Below are 19,529 nucleotides of genomic sequence, written 5' to 3'. Positions count from 1 at the left end.
TTCCTCCCACAAACACGAATAACCAGCTCAAACCCGAGTCCAAGCTCGTTTTGCTGCCATTTTCGATCTCCTTGCTCAAAGCACCTCTCACAAAACTGCTTGGGGAGATTGTTCCTTGGTATGTGACTCCTCCATTGGTCCAATTAGTTTTTGTTCTAATGCTTTATTCATTGCAAATTTATGTTGCCTAGGTGACCATGTTCTTGAGCTTGCATGTCAAATTTATATGGTTCCAAGTAGTTTTGATGCATGATATAGGCTCTAGGCACTTGTAGGAGTAGTTGCTTGTTCATGGTGGATTATATCCTACTCATGCTTGCATTCGGTGTTGATTAATTTTAATGCATGTTCATGACTGTTGTCGCTCTCTAGCTGGTCGCTTCCCATTCTTTTGCTAGCCTTCACCTGTACTAAACGGGAATACTGCTTGTGCATCCAACTCCATAAACCCCAAAGTTATTCCATATGAGTCCACCATACCTACCTATATATGGTATCTACCTGCCGTTCCAAGTAAATTTGTATGTGCCAAACTCCAAACCTTCAAATAAATACCCTGTTTTGTATGCTTGAATAGCTCATGTATCAACTAGGGCTGTCCGTATCTTCCATGTTAGGCGGGTTATTCTCAAGAGGAGTGGACTCCGCTCCTCACTCACGAGAAAGTGGCTGGTCACCGGGATGCCCAGTCCCATGCTTTATGCAAACTAAATCAAAATAACTGCAAACAAAACTCCCCTGGGTCTCTTGTTAGTTGGAGGCACTCGTTGTTTCGAGCAAGCCATGGATTGATGCTTGTTGGTGGAAGGGGGAGTATAAACTTTACCATTCTATTTGGGAACCGCATATAATGTGTGTAGCATGGAAGATATCGCCATCTCTTGGTTGTTATGTTGACAATGAAAGTATACCGCTCAAAATATTATTCACCTCTATTTCAAAACTGAGCTCTGGCACCTCTACAAATCCCTGCTTCCCTTTGCGAAGGGCCTATCTATTTACTTTTACGCTGAGTCATCATCTTCTTATTAAAAAGCACCAGTTGGAGAGCACCGCTGTCATTTGCATTCGTTATTGTTAGTTTACATTGGGTATGACTTGACTGGATCTCTTTTACCATGAATTACAATGTCTAGTCAGTCCTTGGTCTTTAAAAGTGCTCCGCATTTATGTTTTGCGGTCTCAGAAAGGGCTAGCGAGATACCATCTTGTTATATCATATTATGATTGTTTTGAGAAAGTGTTGTCATCTGAGATTTATTATTATTGCTCGCTAGTTGATTATGCCATTGATATGAGTAAACTTGAGACCTAAGCGTTATTGTGAATGTGGTTAGTTATAATCTTTGCTGAAACTTGAATGTTGGCTTTACATATTTACAACAACAAGAGCAAACAAAGTTTGTAAAAGTTTTTCTTTATCACTTTCAGTTTATCAACTGAATTGCTTGAGGACAAGCAAAGGTTTAAGCTTGGGGGAGTTGATACGTCTCCGTCGTATCTACTTTTCCAAACACTTTTGCCCTTGTTTTGGACTCTAACTTGCATGATTTGAATGGAACTAACCTGGACTGACGTTGTTTTCAGCAGAATTACCATGGTGTTATTTATGTGCAGAAACAAAAGTTCTCGGAATGACCTGAAACTTCACGGAACACCTTTTTGGAAAATATAAAAAATCCTTGCAAAAGATGAAGGCCAGGGGGCCCACCACCTGTCCAAGAGAGTGGGGGCGCGCCTGCCCCCTAGGGTGCGCCCCTACCTCGTGGGCCCCCTAGAGCTCCTCCGACCTCAACTCCAACTCTATATATTTGGTTTCGGGGAGGAAAAAATCAGAGAGAAAGAAATCATCGCGTTTTACGATACGAAGCCGCCGCCAAGCCCTAAAACTTCTCGGGAGGGCTGATCTGGAGTCCGTTCAGGGCTCCGGAGAGGGGAATCCGTCGCCATCGTCATCATCAACCATCCTCCATCACCAATTTCATGATGCTCACCGCCATGCGTGAGTAATTCCATCGTAGGCTTGCTGGACTGTGATGGGTTGGATGGGATCTATCATGTAATCGAGTTAGTTTTGTTAGGGTTTGATCCCTAGTATCCACTATGTTCTGAGATTGATGTTGCTATGACTTTGCTATGCTTAATGCTTGTCACTAGGGCCCGAGTGCCATGATTTCAGATCTGAACCTATTATGTTTTCATCAATATATGAGAGTTCTTGATCCTATCTTGCAAGTCTATAGTCACCTATTATGTGTTATGATCCGTTAACCCCGAAGTGACAATAATCGGGATACTTACCGGTGATGACCATAGTTTGAGGAGTTCATGTATTCACAATGTGTTAATGCTTTGTTCCAGTACTCTATTAAAAGGAGGCCTTAATATCCCTTAGTTTCCGTAAGGACCCCGCTGCCACGGGAGGGTAGGACAAAAGATGTCATGCAAGTTCTTTTCCATAAGCACGTATGACTATATTCGGAATACATGCCTACATTACATCGATGAACTAGAGCTAGTTCTGTGTCACCCTAGGTTATGACTGTTACATGATGAACCACATCCGGCATAATTCTCCATCACTGATCCATTGCCTACGAGTTCTCCACATATTGTTCTTCGCTTATTTACTTTTCCGTTGCTATTGCTATCATCACTACAAAATATCAAAAACATTACTTTTGCTACCGTTACCTTTTGCTACCGTTACCACTACTATCATATTACTTTGCTACTAAACACTTTGCTGCAGATATTAAGTTTCCAGGTGTGGTTGAATTGACAACTCAACTGCTAATACTTGAGAATATTCTTTGGCTCCCCTTGTGTCGAATCAATAAATTTGGGTTGAATAGTCTACCCTCGAAAACTATTGCGATCCCCTATACTTGTGGGTTATCATATTGCCGTCAACCCAGAGCGCGTTCAGGCTATTCTTGACTGCACCCCTCCGAAGACTGTCAAGCAAGTCTGAAGCTTTCTCGGTCTAGCCAGTTATTGTCGCCGCTTTGTCGAGAACTTCTCGAAGATTGCCAAGCCCCTGACCAATCTGCTACACAAGGGCGTTAAGTTTGATTGGACTGAAAAGTGTCAGGAAAGTTTCCAGGCACTCAAGGACAAGCTGACTTCTGCCCCAGTGCTTGCTCTCCTGATTCTCGCAAGGACTTTGTCATCTATTGCAGTGCTTCACGTCAAGGATTAGGTTGTGTCCTAATGCAAGAGCGCAGAGTGATTGCTTATGCCTCCCGTCAAGTGCGTCCTCATGAAGAGAACTACCCAGTTCATGACCTCGAGCTTGCTGCGGTTATCTATGCACTGAAGCTATGGCGACAGTACCTTCTTGGTAATCGTTGTGAGATCTTCACCGATCATCAGAGTCTGAAGTACCTGTTCACTCAGCCAAATCTGAACCTCTGTCAGAAGCGATGGATGGAAGCTATTGCTGACTACAACTGCGGTATATCCTATACCCCTGGTAAGGCTAATGTCATGGCAGATGCCCTGAGCCATAATTCTTATCGCAACAATCACATGGTCTACAAATCTCAACCCCGCCTTTATGAAGAGCTATGCAAGCTGAACCTTCAACTAGTTCCACAGGGTTCTCTGAATAACCTTGTCCTGGAACCAACTCTTCTGAAAGCTATTAAGTTTGCTCAAGCCAAAGATGCTCATGTTGATCTGATGAAAAAGGATCTTGCCTTAGGGAAATCCAGAGATTTTTCACTTGGTGAAGATGGAACCTTGTACTTCAGAGATCGCATTGTAGTACCCCGGTTCGAGCTTATGACAGAGAAGGTGATGAAAGAAGCGCATGACACCCCTCTCTCTATTCATCCGAGAAGTACCAAGATGTACTTAGACATTCGTCAGAAGTATTTGTGGTCCAAGATGAAGCAAGATATGCTCGATATATCGAAGAATGTGACGTTTGTCGTCGCGTCAAAGCAGAACATCAGAAACCGGTTGGACTTCTACAACCGCTTCCGATTCCTGAATAGAAGTGGGATAAGATCCAAATGGACTTCGTCACTGGCCTTCCCAAGTCTCAGAAGGGTAATGATGCTATCTTTGTCGTCATTGACCAATTCTCGAAAGTTGCTCACTCTCTGCTAGTCAAGGAGACTATCACTACTAGTCAATTAGCAAACTTGTATATCTCCAGAATTGTGTCACTCCACGGCATTCCGAAGGAGATCAGTTCAGACCACGACAGTATATTCACTTCGAAGTTCTGGGATAGTTTCCAAGAGGCAATGGAAACTCATATTACCTGGAGCACTGCTTATCATCCCCAATCCCAAGGCCAAGTCGACCGAGTCAATCAAATTCTTGAAGACATGCTTCGAGCTTGTGTTATTTCTTTCAGCAAGAAGTGGGAAGAATCTCTCCCTTATGCGGAGTTCTCTTATAACAATAGCTATCAAGCCAGATTGAAGATGGCACCCTTCGAAGTGCTTTATGGACGTAAGTGCCGAACCCCTCTGAATTGGTCAGAAACTGGGGAACGGACGCTCATTGGTCCGGACATTATTCAACAAGCTGAAGAGCAGGTTCGCATTGTCTGGGATAATCTCAAGGCGGCCCAGTCCCGTCAGAAGAGCAACTATGACCAAAAACACTGGGGTTCAACTTATCAACCTGGTGAACAAGCTTATCTGTGTGTCACTCCTTTGAGAGGCACCCATCGATTCATAGTCAAGAGCAAGCTAGCTCTGCGCTACATTGGTCCTTTCTGCATTCTCTCCCGTCGTGGACTAGTGGCTTATCAACTGGAGCTGCCACCTCAGTTCTCTCACGTCCATGACGTGTTCCATGTGTCGCAACTTCGTCGATGCTTCAAGGATCTGGAACGTGAAGTGGATCCGGAATTGATTGAAGTTCAAGATGATCTCAGATACAAAGAGCATCCGATCCGCATTCTTGAAGAAGCTGAACGTCGAACACGCCAGAAGGTTACCAAGTTCCTCGAGGTGCAATGGTCAAATCATACTAAGGATGAATCCACTTGGGAACGCGAGGATAACCTCCATGCCGAATACCCCAATCTTTTCCCCTCTACCTCCTAATTCTCGGGACGAGAATTTCTTTTAGAGGAGGAGAATTGTAACACCCCTATGTAATGGAGCTACAGTAATCCATCATGATGATGCTAAGCTACTGAGATTTGCAATAATAATCATGTTGGGATAATATCTCATTTCAAATTCCTTCTTTGAATTCCATTCAAATTCAAAGTGCAAAATGAAGTTGATCAAAACTTGTTGGAAAAATGTTCACTTTTAGCAAATAATCCAAAACTATTTGCTGCTAAGGAACACAACATCATCATCAACTCTAAATGGGCCTAATGCTTTTTAACAGAGCCAAAACAACCTTTTAAAATGCCATTTCCTTTTTGAATAAACCCAAAGCGATTCAAAACTTTACCAACATTTTTGTGGCAGTGCACAGTACTTCTTTGATTTGTTTTGGCCAGTGAAATATTTTTGCAAAGTCATTTGTGGCAAAATAAAATGCAAAAGCTGCTGAAAAAGGAAAAACAAAAGAAAAAGAAAAAGAAAAGGAAAGAAGAAGGGGTGGGAGAGCCCCTAGCCTTCCCATGGGCCTCGGCCCACCACAGCAAGCCGGCCCAGCTCCCCACACCATGCCCTCTTCCTGTTCCTCGGTCGCGCGCCTCTATAGGGCGCGGTCGCCACCAGACCCCCTTGCCGGCGTTGAGGGGAGGATAAGGTCGCCGCCCCTGGATGCCTCGAGTCCCCCTGTAAGTGCATCTAGTGCCCCATAGTGATTTTGGTGTATTGAAGACTTATAGGTTAAGGGACCGCTGCATTTGTGAGTGTACACAGGTCTACAAGTCTATGAGGAGTTTGATATTTACAGAGAAAGTCGACCCCTAAAAATGAAGTTCTTTGACTGAAGACTTTGGATTTTTGAAGACTTTGAAAGTGAAGAAATTGGTGTAATCCTGAAGACTTAGTATTCGTTCAAGGAACATGAAGCGTGAAGACTTTTGTTTTCATAGTTTCATTTTCTCCTTCTTGAGTCACAGGAAACACCGTACTGTTAAAGGGGGTCAAGGAAATACTAAGGAAAAAATTCCAAGTGATGCTCAACTCAAATCCTACACCTACCAATCCCTTCGAGTGAAGCCATTGGAAATCTCATACAGTTTAGTCATATTCTTCAGTGACAGAGACGAAGTTCTTCTGTTCTCTGAGGAATTTGTTCTGACTTAGGAGTTAGGAATTCGCCAGTGCGGATTGCCTACACAGCGAGGAACATGATAGCCATGAGGAATTGGATACTCAAATTTCCGACCATTGCTGTGCTATGCGCCAGCTGTGCCAAAATATCTACCCACCTAACGGTCATATCATTGAAGGGCATTTATGTCTTATCATGTCGGGCTGCTCCCTAGGCTATAAATAGCCGCCCCCTACAACCACTAGCTGGTTGGATGCTCCGAGAGAAACTGACACTTGTCATTTGAGAGCATCCCATCCTCCGAGGACTTTGAGCGAAAATCATCAAGTGAGGAAAACCCAAACCCAAACACCTACAAACCCAAAGTGACTGAGCATCACTGAAGATATTGATCCTGCGTGGATCCGACGCTTGTTACCTTTGAAGACTGTGCTTCTTCCAGACGGTTAGGCGTCATGGTCTAGAGCATCCAAGAGGAGTTGTGGATCGCCGAGTGACCAAGTTTGTTAAGGTTCGGAAGTCACCTGAAGACTTACCACGAGTGATTGGGTGAGGTCTGTGTGACCTTAGCTCAAGGAGAATACGATGAGGACTGTGTGTCCTCAGGTTTAAATACCTAGCCGCTCCAACCATATGTACAACTGAGACAACAGTTGGAACTTGTCAACCAAATCATTGTCTTCACCAAGCTCACTGGTTCTATTTCCTCAACTCTTTCATTTCCTCATAACTGTGTTGAGTGCTTGTTCGTATCTGTGTTTGAAGACTTTGACTGAAGACTTTCTCAATTTCTTCAGTTCAATTTCTTCAGTCTGTGTGTCTTCATCCTGTGTTATCCTGTGTTTACTCTTTCTGTACTCTGTGCTTGTCTTCATTTCATCATGATGACTATGCTTGTGTTCTGTTATGTTTACTTTTGAGTACTTATTCCGCTGCTAGTTGTTCTTCGCTAAGGAATTTCCTCACCTGCAAATTCCTTAGTGAAGAATTCATAAAAATCGCCTATTCACCCCCCTCTAGTCGATATAACGCACTTTCAATTGGTATCAGAGCAAGGTACTCCCTTGTTCTGTGTGATTTTGGTTTAACCGCCTGGAGTTTTAGTTATGTCGACCACAGGAATGAAGACTGTGTCATGCCCATGTTTGACGGTCACGAGTATCCCAAGTGGAAGGCCATGATGAAGAAGCGCCTCATGGCGATGGACAGCGAGCTGTGGAACGTCATTGAGATTGGTCTGACCGATCTGTGCAAGATGGCGGAAGCTGATGACATTCGCAAGTACACTCTTCTCAACCTCACGGCGAAGGACGTCATCTGCTCCTGTCTGTCTCAAAATCAGTTCAGGAATATCATGCATCTCGATCATGTGAAGCTTATCTGGGACTGTCTCTTTGAGGTCTATGAAGGTCATCGAACCCGTCATGATCCTTGGTTTGAGTACTTCAAGGAATCTCTCAAAGCGATGACATTCGAACCAAAATCATCATCTTCTGCATCATGCCTTATGGCAAAAGATGCTAAGGTAACTGAATGCTATCTATTTGAATCCAGTGATGATGAATATGGTGATGGGTTTGGACCCAGCTATGTCAAACTTGCTTCCCTTGCCACTAAAGAACAAAGAGCTTTGGAAAAAGTTCAATACATGCTAAATAAGAGTGATGATATGTTGGGTGAAGAAATGGATCAGTCCAAAGCTTTGGCTGAGAGTCTTCAGAGGCTTCAGTCTAAGTTTGACACCCTTCAAGGTCATCATAACACTCTCTTATCTGATCATGAGAAGCTTTCATACGAATTTCTTCAAAGAAAGCAAGATCTTGAAAAGCTAAGAGTGAGTTATGAAGATCTTCAGAAGGAGCGTGATTCATTACTTGCTCAACAAATCAGCGCTTTTCAGGAAGAATTTGTTCCTCCATGCTTGAAGTGCATTGAACGTGAATCTGCTAATTATTCACCCGAATGTTCAAATGCTGCTAATGTTTCAAATTCTTCACCTGCCTCTGCTATCACTAATTCCTCATCTAAGGACATTGCTAGTATAATTGATGATGCAGGGCTGAAGGAATTGTACATGACAGGCATGTACAAAAGCCTCAAAGGGCATCAGACTCTTCGTGATGTGCTTAAAAAGCAGATCCTCAACAGGAACCCTAGGAAAGAGGGTATTGCCTTTGAGAGGAAACTCAATGCTAATGGTACATATTGGAAGCCTGAGCAGTACCCCAAAACCTCATGGGCCTGAATTCGTAAACTTGTGTGTACAACTCCTCCATAGCTAGGATCTTGCCTCTACATTCCTACCCCCTATTCTACTGTCAGTCTTAGATCCACGACACCAGAATCATCATCTTCTGCATCATGCCTTATGGCAAAAGATGCTAAGGTAACTGAATGCTACCTATCCGAGTCTAGTGATGATGAATCTGGTGATGAATTTGGACCCAGCTATGTCAAACTTGCTTCCCTTGCCACTAAACAACAAAGAGCTTTGGAAAAAGTTCAATACATCCTAAATAAGAGTGATGATATGTTGGGTGAAGAAATGTATCAGTCAAAAGCTTTGGCTGAAAGTCTTCAGAGACTTCATACTAAGTATGACAGCCTTCAAGATCATCATAACACTCCCTTATCTGATCATGAGAAGCTTTCTTATGAATTTCTTCAAAGAAAGCAAGATCTTGAGAAGCTAAGAGTGATTTATGAAGATCTTCAGAAGGAGCACGATTCATACTTGCTCAACAAATCAACGCTTCTCAGGAAGAATTTGTTCCTCCTTGTTTGAAATGCATTGAACATGAATCTGCTAATTCTTCACCTGAATGTTCAAATGCTGCTAATGTTTCAAATTCTTCACATGCCTCTGCTATCACTAATTCCACATCTGAGGACACTGCTAGTATCACTGACGATGCAGGGCTGAAGGAATTGTACATGACAGGCATGTACAAAAGCCTAAAAGGGCATCAGACTCTTTGTGATGTGCTTAAAAAGCAGATCCTCAACAGGAACCCTAGGAAAGAGGGTATTGCCTTTGAGAGGAAACTCAATGCTAATGGTAATTATTGGAAGCCTGAGCAGTACCCCAAAACTACATGGGTTGCTGCAAAGGGACCTCCAGTTGATCCATCTAACTTATCTGGCTTTGCATGTGAATCGCCTCGTTCTGATGATGAGTCATTTGACTCCAACTATAAACTGTTCAAAAATCAGAATGGTGAAGTATTTGCTAGATATGTTGGCACTAACAGCAGGAATGGTCCTCCTATGAAGAAAATCTAGGTTCCCAAAAAGTGCCTTAAAAGTCTTCAGGTGAATGTCCTCAGGACTCCACCTGCAAAGAATGGGAACCCCAGATCAAATTCTTCATATGGACTAAATTCCTCAAAAGGATCAAAGTCCTCATATGAATATCATCGTGCTAACAACTCCGTTTCACAGGGAAGAGCCAAGGGCTATGAATATGAGCATTATTCTTCTAATCATTATGTTCATAAGTCCTTGAAGAATTTCTCTGCTTATTCATATGTGTAAGTGCATCTAGTGCCCCTTAGTGATTTTGGTGTATTGAAGACTTATAGGTTAAGGGACTAATGTGTTTTTGAGTGTACACAGGTCTATAAGTCTATGAGGAGTTTGATATTTACAGAGAAATTCGACCCCTAAAAATGAAGTTCTTCGACTGAAGACTTTGGATTTCTGAAGACTTTCTGAAGACTTTGAAAGTGAAGAAATTGGTGCAATCCTGAAGACTTGGTATTCATTTGAGGAACATGAAGCGTGAAGACTTTTGTTTTCGTAGTTTCATTTTCTCTTTCTTGAGTCATAGGAAACACCATACTATTAAAGGGGGTCGAGGAAATACTAAGGAAAAATTTCCATGTGATGCTCAACTCAAAATCCTACACCTACCAATCCCTTCGAGTGAAGCCATTGGAAAACTCATACAGTCCAGTCATATTCTTCAGTGACAGAGACAAAGTTCTTCTGGTCTCTGAGGAATTTGTTCTGACTGAGGAGTTAGGAATTCGCCAGTGCGGATTACCTACACAGTGAGGAACATGATAGCCCTGAGGATTTTGCTACTCAAAATTCCGACCATTGCTGTGCTATGAGCCAGCTGTCCCAAAATATCTATCCACCTAACGGTCATATCATTGAAGGGCATTTATGTCTTATCATGTCGGGCTGCTCCCTAGGCTATAAATAGCCGCCCCCCTACAACCACTAGCCGGTTGTCTGCTCTGAGAGAAACTGACACTTGTCATTTGAGAGCAACCCATCCTCCGAGGACTTTGAGAGAAAATCATCAAGTGAGGAAAACCCAAACCCAAACACCTACAAACCCCAAGTGATTGAGCATCACTGAAGAGATTGATCCTGCGTGGATCCGACACTTGTTACCTTTGAAGACTGTGCTTCTTCCAAACGGTTAGGCGTCATGGTCTAGAGCATCCAAGAGGAATTGTGGATCGCCGAGTGACCAAGTTTGTGAAGGTTCGGAAGTCACCTGAAGACTTACCACGCATGATTGGGCGAGGTCTGTGTGACCTTAGCTCAAGGGGAATACGGTGAGGACTGAGTGTCCTGAGCTGCGTGTTCAGGACTGTGTGTCCTCAGGTTTTAATACCTAGCCGCCCTAACCAGTTGTACAACTGAGACAGCAGTTGGAACTGGTCTACCAAATCATTGTCTTCACCAAGCTTACTGGTTCCATTTCCTCAACTCTTTCATTTCCTCATAACTGTGTTGTGTGATTGTTCATATCTGTGCTTGAAGACTTTGACTGAAGATTTTCTCAATTTCCTCAGTTCAATTTCTTTAGTCTTTTTGTCTTCATCCTATGTTATCCTGTGCTTACGCTTTTTGTACTCTGTGCCTGTCTTCATTTCATCATGATGACTATGCTTGTGTTCTGTTATGTTACTTCTGAGTACTTATTCCACTGCTAGTAGTTCTTCGCTAAGGAATTTCCTCACCTGCAAATTCCTCAGGGAAGAATTCATAAAAATCGCCTATTCACCCCCCTCTAGTCGATATAACGCACTTTCAATTGGTATCAGAGCAAGGTACTCCCTTGTTCTGTGTGATTTTTGGTTTAATCGCCTGGAGTTTAGTTATGTCGACCGCAGGTATGAAGAAAGTGACATGCCCCATCTTTGACGGTCACGAGTATCCCAAGTGGAAGGCCATGATGAAGAAGCGCCTCATGGCAATGAACAACGAGCTTTGGACCGTCACTGAGATTGGTCTGACCGAAGTCGGAGTAAATGACCACGGGTAGCCTAGCCGGCTCCCCCCGGCCCTTATGAAAAAAGTTACGAGCCGATCCGGCCCTTAAGAATCCAAGACGTGGGGCTGCCTTCCCCTTGCCGGCTGTCTCCCAGGCCGACTATCTGAAGGCGGCCCGGCTTTAGCCCTCATGAAGAAAGCCGCGGGAGGGTCGGCTCCAAGAAGCCGGCCACGAGAAGGCCGACTCCAAGAGGCCGGCTCCCACAAAGCGGTCAAGATCGTACCCTCGAAGTCTGCATCCACATAACGGCGATGTGACGGGGCATGGCTACAGTAAAGCCTACCACCCCCGAATCCCGGAGCACGCTTGGCACAGTGCGCCGTACGGGGTGGCCATGACCCGTCCGGCGCGGCACTGTTGCCATGTTGACCCTGATGTCACCCACGACGGGCTGCCAGCGCGGCCCACGGGCGGTGGGCCCCTTCAGGGAGAGAGACACCCGAAGGCGGCCAGGCCTCCCCTAGTCGGCCCGAGACGGGGCCGGATCCCCGCAGCCGGCTTGCCCCCTCCCTCGAAGGGGACGCCCCATTAAGGAGACAAGACGCGGTGAGGCTACAGCGATCGCCCTCCGGGCGGCGGCACTGTAGCCATGCCCACCTCGGCGAAGCCCTCGTCACCAGGTTGAGGCAACAGTAACCAGCCACCGACAAGGCCCTGGACAGTGGGGCCTGCCTGTCGACCAAGGAGCCGGCAGCCGGCGGGACCCACCAACCGGCGGGCCCCAGCAGCCGGCGCAGAAGCCGGCGAGCGTAGACATAGATGGCTGGGGCCCATGCCCAGCCGGATTACCATTGTACCCCCGGGGGGTGAGCCTATATAAACCCCCTGGGGCACCCATGCAAAGGGTTGATCTGAGCTAGTATTAGACACCACATAGAGAGGAGAGGAGAGCTAGCCGTGCCCTTCTTCTTCTTCTCGCAAAACAGCTCAAGGAGCATCTTGTAGCCACTCGTTCATCTAGTGATCATGTGGAGACCCCGCAGAGCAGCAGTAGGGGTGTTATCTCCTTGGAGAGCCCCGAAACTGGGTAAGATTCGCCGGCGTGCATGTCTTTGCCTCATCCCACTTCCAGGCACCGGCGACGTCTTACTGGCTCCCACAATGATAAGCCACCCGTTGGCATATGTTGCACCTACCACCCAACATTTGGCGCCCACCGTGGGGCCAGGTGCACCGTCGTTTGGAGACCTGTTCTGGACGGGAACCCTCTTCCTCCCCAGCGAGCGTAGCCAGCCCGGCACGCCCGATGGCGCTTGCCACGACGCGCTGCAAGGCGTCGCCAACGTCTGCGCAGCGAGCGGCCTCGTCGATCTCCTTGACGAGATCCTCATCTTGGACGAGCTCGCCTCTGACGCGGGCACCGACCACCTCGTCAACCTCCTCGGCCAGCTCCACGTCTCCGGCGAGCTTGCTGTGGACTTGGAGTCAGTTGGCTCCACCGATCCGATGCCTGTTGACTCCGACACGGCCTCGCTCGACGCTTTCCCCACCGACGTCGCGATCTACAACGACCCTCTTCCCCGGGCCGATGGCTGCGACGACGCCACCACCGAGGTGATAGTCATCGGCCACGGCGGCGCTTCTGGCAAGAACGCCCTCGACGCCCCGCATGCAGCGGTCCACGACTTGTCCATCCCCCTCCCGGCCGATGCCGACGCCGAAGCACTGGAGGCTCGCCGCCTCGCCCTCCTCGCGGAGGGCCGGTAGTTGGCCTCCATGAGACGCCTCACCGAGGCCCATCAACGCGAAGCCGACCGCGCCGCCTTTGGCACGCCGCCCCCAGGCGGGCCAAGCCGAGCCGGTGTTGTCACACAGCGCGACGCTGCCCTCGCCGACACGCTAGGAGTCGACCGCCCAGTCTACGCCACTCCGCTCGAGAACCTGCGCGCCGCCAGGCGGCCGTAGACGAGCTAGACGGACTGGGGGCCGAAGAACTCCCCCACATGACCAGACGCAGCCAGCAACTAATCGATGTAGCCGCGTAGCGGCACGAAGCCGACGCCCGCGAGGGAAGACCTCCCCCGCGCCGAGAGCATGGCGCGACATCCCAGACGCCGACTGCGGGTAAAACCCGCGCACGACATGAGAAGGAGCCGGCTGCCAGCCGAAGCCGAACCTGGACCTCCATCGAGCGAGACGCAGAAGGCCGTCCCCGGGCCGTGGAGCGGCGGGGCAACCCGCCTCTGCCTCCGCCTCGCGGGGAGAGATATCCCACCCCACCGCCTGTGACACATCCGACTCTCAGCGGCCGACTAGGTCTCCGTGAAGGATTCGGCGAGAACGATGCCCGCCATCGGATCGACCGCCTAGCGCGACCCCTGGCGCTAGAAGAAGAAGATGATGTCGGCCCGCCTTGCTTCGGCCCCCGCATCCGCGACGAGCCTTTCCCCAAAGGGTTATCGCTCCCAAGAGACACGCCCAAGTACAATGGCTCCGTGAAGCCGGAAGATTGGTTGATCGACTACTCCATAGCGGTTCGCATAGCAAACGGCAACAGGCGCGTTGCCGTGAAGTACGTGCCCCTCGTGCTGCAAGGCACGGCGCGGACCTGGCTCAATAGCCTCAGGCCCTACAGCATCAACAGCTGGCTAGACTTCACGAGGCCTTCGTCCGCAACTTCACCAGCACTTACAAGCGGGCCCCCAAGCCCAGACAGCTCTCCTTGTGCGTACAAGGCCCCGCCGAGTCCACTCGTGACTACCCCACGCGTTGGGCCGAGCTCCGCAACTCTTGCGAAGGGGTGCACGAGGTGCAAACCATAGAATACTTTACCGCCGGATGCCGAGAGGGCACCCTCCTTAAGCACAAGCTCCTCTGCGACGAGCCGACTACCCTCGACGAGCTTCTGGTCATAGAGGACAAGTACGCCACCGTCGACTCCTCAATGAAGACTGAACTCCGGGTAGACGCGTCCGGGAAGGTAATCAACCCGGCGCCCAAGACGCCGGCTGGGGACTCTAGCCGACGCCCATACCAGAACGACCACAAGCGCAAGGGCCCCGTGCCACTCTCCACTAGCCGGCAGGTGGCCACAGTCGAGGACAAGCAGCCCGAAGGGCGGCCCGCACCCAAGAAGCCGAAGGGCGGCAGGCCGGTTTGGCAGCCGGCCTTCTCCTACGAGCAAACTCTCGACGCCCCATGCAAGTTCCATAGCGGCGTGAAGCCGTCCAACCACACAATCCAGAAGTGCCACTGGCTCACCTGAATCTCCAAAGGCGAAGGGCTCACGCCGCCTCTGCCTGCTGGCCCGCCGCCTCCGGCTCCGCAGCCGCCGACCGCTCGGCCAACAGTCGGAGCTGTGCATGATGAGTTCCCCGACGAGCATGCCGCCTATGTCGTCTTCACAAGCCAGCCCGAAGGCTGGCGTAGCAGACGCCGAGAGCACCAAGAAGTCAACGTGGTCGCTACCAACGCTGCCGAGCACATGCACTGGTCAGAAAAGCCTATCAGCTGGAGCCCGGCCGACCACCCAGAGGTGATGCCATCTCCCGGCTCTTATGCGTTGGTTTTGGATGCCACCCTTGCAACGGACAGATGCGCCGCCCGTTTCTCCCGAGTGCTGATAGACGGCGGGATCAGCATCAACATCCTGTACCATGACACCCTGGAGAAGCTGAACATCAAGACGAAGCAACTCATGCCTACTCGGACTGTGTTCCATGGCATTGTACCTGGCCTGTCCTGCGCCCCCATTGGCAAGATCAAGATTGATGTACTCTTTGGAGACAAGGATCATTTCCACCGAGAAGCGATCTGGTTTGAACTGGTGGACCTGGAGAGCCCCTACCACGCATTGCTTGGCCGTCCTGCCTTGGCCAGGTTCATCGCTGTTCCCCACTATGCTTACCTCAAGATGAAGATGCCGAGCACCAAGGGCATCATCACCATAGCCGGCGATTACAAGAAATCTTCCGAGTGCGCTGCAGCCAGCAGCCGGCTGGCCGAGTCCCTTGTGATTGCCGAAGAAAAGAAGATGTTGGACCGAGTCATGGCCATGGCCGGCAAACAGCCGGCCCTGTCCCCCGATCCCAAGGAGTGTGATGCCCAAGGATCTTTCCAGCCGGCCAAGGAGACGAAGAAGATACCTCTTGACCCCGAGCACCCAGAAAGGTTTGCCGTCATCGGGGCAAACCTAAACAGCAAATAGGAAGGCGAGCTCGCCGACTTCCTCCGTGAGAATCGGGATATCTTTGCATGGTCCCCTAAGGACATGCCAGGTGTTCCGAAGGAATTCGCCGAGCACAAGATACGCGTCCGAGAAGGCGCAAAGCCAGTCAAACAACCCCTCCGCCGACTGTCGGAGGAGAAAAGAAGGATTGTGGGAGAGGAGATAGCCCAGCTTCTGGCAGCCGGCTTCATTATGGAGGTTTTCTTTCCAGAATGGCTCGCCAACCCGGTCCTCGTGCTAAAGAAGAACAACAAGTGGCGCATGTGCATAGACTACACGAGCCTCAACAAGGCCTGCCCCAAAGATCCCTTTGCCCTGCCAAGGATTGATCAAGTGATAGACTCCACGGCCGGATGCGAGCTGTTGAGTTTCTTGGATGCCTACTCAGGATACCACCAGATAAAGCTAGATCCGGCTGACCGCCTGAAGACCGCCTTCATCACGCCATTCGGAGCTTTCTGCTACCTGACTATGACATTCGGCTTGAGAAATGGCAGTGCCACTTTTCAGCGTTGCATGCAGAAGTGCCTCCTCAAGCAGCTCGGCAGAAATGCCCACATCTACGTAGACGACATAGTGGTGAAGACGGAGAAGCGCGACACCTTGTTGGAGGACCTCAAGGAAACATTTGAGAACCTGCGCCAGTTCCAGATCAAGCTCAACCCCGAGAAATGCGTGTTCGGAGTGCCAGCCGGCCAGCTCCTAGGCTTCCTGGTCTCCGAACGCGGCATCGAATGCAACCCAATAAAGATCAAGGCCATTGAGAGAATGGCGATTCCCACCAAACTTCGAGACGTCCAGAAGTTCACCGGGTGCTTGGCCTCCCTGAACCGCTTCATCAGCCGGCTCAGAGAGAAAGCTCTCCCCCTCTACCGCCTCATGAACAAGACCACTCACTTCGAGTGGAACGACCAAGCCGACCAAGCCTTTCACGAGCTGAAGAAGATGCTGGCCACGCCGCTAGTCCTGGCGGCGCCGACTGAGAAAGAGCCCATGCTCCTCTACATTGCTGCAACCAGCCGGGTGGTCAGCACCGTCATCGTAGTCCAGCGCCCAGAAGAGGGCCGAGCCCAGCCGGTCCAGAGGCCGGTGTACTATTTGAGCGAGGTGCTGTCTACCTCGAAGCAGAACTACCCGCACTACCAGAAGATGTGCTATGGCGTGTACTTCGCCGCCAAGAAGCTGAAGCCCTACTTCCAAGAGCACCCCATCACGGTCGTATGCACCGCCCCGCTTGCCGAGATCATAGGCAGCCGGGATGCATCCGGCCGGGTGGAGAAATGGGCCATCGAGCTGCCCCCCTACACGATCTTCTACCAGCCTCGCACCGCCATCAAGTCCTAAGCATTGGCCGACTTCCTTGTCGACTGGGCCGAGACCCAGTACCTACCGCCAGCTCCCGACTCCACTCATTGGCGCATGCACTTTGGCGGGTCCAAGATGCGCACCGGCTTGGGAGCCGGCGTCATCCTCACCTCTCCCAAAGGCGACAAGCTCAGATACACGCTGCAAATTCACTTTGCCGCCTCCAACAACGTGGCCGAGTATGAGGTGCTCATACACGGGCTCCGGCTTGCCAAGGAGCTCGGCATACGCCGAATCCTATGTTACAGCGACTCGGACTTGGTAGTCCAGCAATCATCCGGCGGCTGGGATGCCAAGGATGCAAATATGGCAAGCTACCGCTTCCTCGTTCAGCAGATCAGTGGGTACTTTGAAGGATGCGAGTTCCTCCACATACCGTGAGCCGACAACGAGCCAGCTGATACCCTGGCCCGAATAGGCTCCACTCGGCAGGCAATACCAACTGGTGTCTCTCTGCAACGCCTCCTCAAGCCGTCTATCAAGCCGTCTCCAGAGTCCGATTCCATCTTCGTGCCGCCTGACCCCGACGCGGCCGGGTCCGGCTCGAAGAACCAAGCAGGTGACCCGAGGACTTTGATAGTCGGCCCGGGGACGTCAGTAGGCGGCTCGGGGACTTCCGTAGTTACGCCTGACCCAGGGACTGCCACACCCGGCTCAGGGATTGCGGTAGTCGGCCCGGGGACTGCACCAACACAACAGGCGGCGGCCGACTCCAGCATTTCACCACCCAGCCCGCCCGCCCTGGTCGCAGTAGCCGTGTTGGTGATAGAAGAAGTCGCAGCTCCATCATGGGCTCAGTCCATCCTCAACTTCCTAATAAACAAAGATCTGCCGGCTAACGAAACAGAGGCAAGACAAGTCCAACGCCGAGCCGGAGCATACACAATCGTCAACAGAGAGCTCGTCAGGCGCAGTGTCACTGGAGTCTTCCAGTGATGCGTCGAGCAAGAGAAGGGCATCGCAATCCTCAGAGACATCCACCAAGGAGAATGCGGCCACCATGCGGCCTCAAGATCACTCATCGCCAAAGCTTTCCGCCATGGGTTCTTTTGGCCGACTGCCTTGGATGACGCCAAGGAGTTAGTTAAACATTGCAAAGGGTGCCAAGTCTTCAGCTCCAAGCAACACATGCCGGCTTCGGCACTCAAGACCATTCCCCTCACTTGGCCCTTCGCCGTTTGGGGGCTGGACATGGTGGGCCCGTTCAAGACGGCGCGCGGCGGCATGACACATCTGCTTGTCGCCGTGGACAAATTCACCAAATGGATTGAGGCAAAGCCAATCAAGAAGCTGAATGGGCCGACTGCCGTGACATTCATCGCAGATATAACAACTCGCTACGGCGTGCCACACAGCATCATCACCGACAACGGCACGAATTTCGCCAAGGGAGCATTGGCACGTTTCTGCGCGACGCAGGGCATCCGGTTGGACTTAGCGTCCGTTGCCCACCCGCAGTCAAACGGCCAAGTCGAGCGAGCCAACGGCCTCATCCTTTCCGGCATCAAGCCCCGACTGGTCGTACCACTGGAACGTTCGGCCGGCTGTTGGCTCGATGAGCTGCCGGCCGTCCTCTGGAGTCTGCGCACTACCCCAAACAAGTCAACCGGCTTCACTCCTTTCTTCCTCGTGTATGGTGCCGAGGCGGTCATCCCAACCGACATCGAGTTCGACTCGCCTCGGGTAACCATGTACACAGAGGCGGAGGCCAAGGAAGCACGAGAAGACGGTGTCGACCTGCTGGAAGAAGGCCGGCTGTTATCCCTCAGCCTGTCCGCCATCTACCAGCAGGGCTTGCGCTGCTACCACAGCCGGAAGGTCAGACCAAGATCTTTCCAAGAAGGCGACCTCGTGCTCCGGCTAATCCAGCGAACAGCCGTCCAACACAAGCTCTCAGCCCCTTGGGAAGGCCCCTTCGTCATCAGCAGAGCGCTGGGAAATGACTCCTACTACCTGATCGATGCATATAAGCCGAAGGCACGAAAGAGAGACGACTCTGGCAAAGAGTCGGAACGACCATGGAACGCCAACCTCCTTCGAAGATTTTACAGTTGAAATGCAGTATGTATCACGCTAACTTTTGTACTAAGTACGAGACAATAGGCCCCCCGAGGAGAGCTCAGGGACTGCCATCTTTTATCTAGAAATGAAGAGTATCATGCTTATGATCATGTCATTACATTCACTTTTTTCGTCCGGCACCGGGTTCGACTAGTTGGCCCGGGGACTGGCCGCCTTGAGTTATATTAGAAGTCCTACCCGCGGTCAGACAAGTAGTATGCTGGCACCCAAGCCTTCTCTTGCCAAAAGTCGCAGTTCGAAAAACCGGCTGTCCGGCTGGCAAGAGTTAAAGGCAGGAAAGGACGCCCACACGAAAAACGGCTAGGGACTAACGGACTAATATAACAAAAGCTGGTTTTTCTCCCACCGCCGACCGACTACTAGAGTAGCCGGCCGGCCGGCTTCCATTTACCTCGCTTCAATATAAGAAAGCTC

This window comes from Triticum urartu, chromosome 4A (genome assembly GCF_056163025.1).
Source record: "Triticum urartu cultivar PI428250 chromosome 4A, HENAU_Tu73, whole genome shotgun sequence".
Lineage (NCBI taxonomy): Eukaryota > Viridiplantae > Streptophyta > Magnoliopsida > Poales > Poaceae > Triticum > Triticum urartu.
Note: the sequence above shows the minus strand (reverse complement) of the source record.